The following is a 2,898-nucleotide window of genomic DNA, read 5'->3' on the forward strand; positions in this document are numbered from 1 at the left end:
CCTCTTCATTGTCTCATGGGGTGGATCATGGGTTTGAACTGCTGAACTTTTGGTTAGGAGCCATTTAACCACTACTCCACCAGAGCTCCTTCAACTGATGAGAAAGCAGAGCCAAAGACTTAAGGATTTACATTGCTCCATTCTACATTCAGGAAACAGCTGCCTGGGTTGGTCTTCAAGTCCAACTGACTCCTAGGCCCTGTATTTCTTCCTGAACGAATACAATGTCTCCTTTCACCTAGCCCTTTCTAATTCCCAGGGAAACAACTGCATTAAAATACATCTATTTTGACATTTCTGGTATTTCTCCAATTCTGATACACCATGCAAGTTATTTGTCCCTGCAATCAGTTAAACAGAAGAAATTCCCTAGCGCCACCAAAGACTCACCTAATATACATTATTAACAAATAATTCTGTTAAAAACTTTTTGAAATGTCTAGAAAATGCATTCTAAGTTAGGCAATGAGGTTACAACCAAATAACCATTCAAAAGACAGACTGAAGGAATTGATGGTCAGGTAAAAAAATGGAATGGCATTTTGAATACAGTTTCATCTGAGAGTCTGCACACAATTCTGTGATGGCAAGAGTCCTCCCCAGTGGCACAGAACAGTCAACATCAAGTAAATAACTGAGGTAAAATTTAGGCAGCATCTATTTTCTCCTTAAAAACTTTATCCTTTGCAAAACCTCAACTTTAATAATTTTCAAATTACATCTTCTCCATTTGTTTCTGAAATAGTATTCTCCTTCACAAGATGATGAGCAAATACTCATAAAACAGAAGAGCAAAGGGCAAAATAAAACTCTGAATAACAGAATGAATATTTTTATTGCAAATTTCTTTAGTAACTGTTAATCTGTAGAAAAATGAGGTAAAACAGAAAGCTAAATAAACTTCATCATAAAATTCAATAGCTATACTTTAGTCCATTGCTGAATAAAAAGATTCACAATTATGGCTATTTTTAAAAGATTTGCAAATGCAGTACATTCTAGCTTTCTCATTTGTTCACAAATATCTGCAACAAATCCTTTGTTCTAAATCTAAAAGGAACTTTGTCTGAATAAGTCATATTGTAAAGATAAAATTTACATCAAAATATCTAAAATATAATCTCTCTAACATAGAAGAACCAACACAGCTGAATATTAAACCGAGTTCAATATACTTCAAATATGTTTTCCTAGCTATACGGATCACAATAGTCCGATCTGTAACCTGTCACGGGGATAGCGTATGACTGGGCACCATTTCATTCAGTTGTGCACAAGGTAGCCATGAGTTGGGCTGTCTCATGAGTCAGCTATCAAAAACATGCAACATAAAGTAAAAGACACTATTATAACCAAAGGGTGTGTGTATATACACACAAATGTGAGGAGAGTACATTAAAGAAGGAATGAGGAAAGCAGTCTTAAAATTTGGCATTTCAAAGTACCACACATTCAACTTTTCCTATTACCTTCACCCCAGAGGGGTACTTTAAAAATAATCAAAATTCATTTATTCAGCAAATATGCAGAGCAACATCATAGTACTGTGGAAAGAGCACCCCAGGATTTAGAACTGGACAAGTTACTCAGATTCTACCTATAAAACAAAGATAATCACCACCTTACACAGTTGTTATAGACGCTAAATGGGATAATATATGTATTAGCAATTTGGGAGTGGGATTAACATTGCCCAAAGAATTTTTTTTTTTTTTTTTTAGCTTTTCCAAACCGGCCTCTCTCTCAGGAGATGTCATTATTTGAGAGGGGTTGCATATGTAGTTCCCCATCTTGTTTTGCTAATCAGTCCCTCATTCCCAAATAGCCCAACAAACTGACCCCTATAAAGGAAAGGTCCCTGCACCAAGGTGTTGACAGTCTCCTACAGGGATAAACAGATGGGCAAAGGAGGTGTTCTTTCCCCTAAATCTGCCTTGGGGAATTCAAGGAAGGCATCACAGAGAAATTCATTTTTTGTGTGTTAAGATTTGAAATTGATGATGGAGGGAAGAGGTTTTCCAGAAGAGTTCTGAGAAAGCTCAGTGTGACTGGGCATACAGGGACAAGGTCAAACAGGTTTAGCAACAACCAGATACCCCAAAGGTCCTCTATTACATGCAAATCAGTTTATATTCCTCAGGTTGGGATGTCCACACTTTAGGGACCAGCTTGAAGGTGACCTTCCTGAGAATCCTCTTACCCTTCCATACTCCTGATAAACCAGCTCCTGTATCCACTCTCACAGCAACGTGTCCTTTTCCAGTATGGTCTTTAACACAATTGTGGTTGTATAATTATTTGTGTGATCATGAGATTAATAATCTGTGTCCCCAATGAGACTAAATAAACATAAGGCTGTGTCCAGTTTTATTCAACTGTGTATCCCAAGGCCTACTGAGGAAAGCGTCAGCTCAAAACAAATAGGTACCATTTTAGTAAATAAAGAAATGAAGGCAGGCACTAAGACAAAGGATCCTGAGCAAGGGAGCTGCAATCAGAGATGACAGTTAAACAAATCACTCTGGCAGTAAAATGAGGATCAGACTGGAAGGGGAAGACTAGAAACTGGCAGACAAGTAAGGAGACTACTGAAAATATCTCGATGTAATGACTTAAAATTGAAGGTGGGATAAGGGTGATGGTTGACAACATGATGCACATAATTAATGTCACTGAGCTGTAATGAGAAGACTATTGAAATGTCCAATGTTTTATTATACATATACTATGTAGTACCATAATTTGGGAGCTCTGGTGACGCAGTGCCTAAGGCATCTGACTGCTAACCAGAAGACTGGCAGTTCAAACCCACCAGCCACTCCTCGGAAGGAAGACCAGGCAATCTACTTCCATAGAGATACCACCTCAGAAACCCAAGGTGGGGTCGCTATGAGTTGG

The sequence above is a fragment of the Orycteropus afer genome, unplaced genomic scaffold, assembly GCF_000298275.1.
Source record: "Orycteropus afer afer isolate SDZICR_OR568_19922 unplaced genomic scaffold, OryAfe1.0 scaffold00250, whole genome shotgun sequence".
NCBI lineage: Eukaryota > Metazoa > Chordata > Mammalia > Tubulidentata > Orycteropodidae > Orycteropus > Orycteropus afer.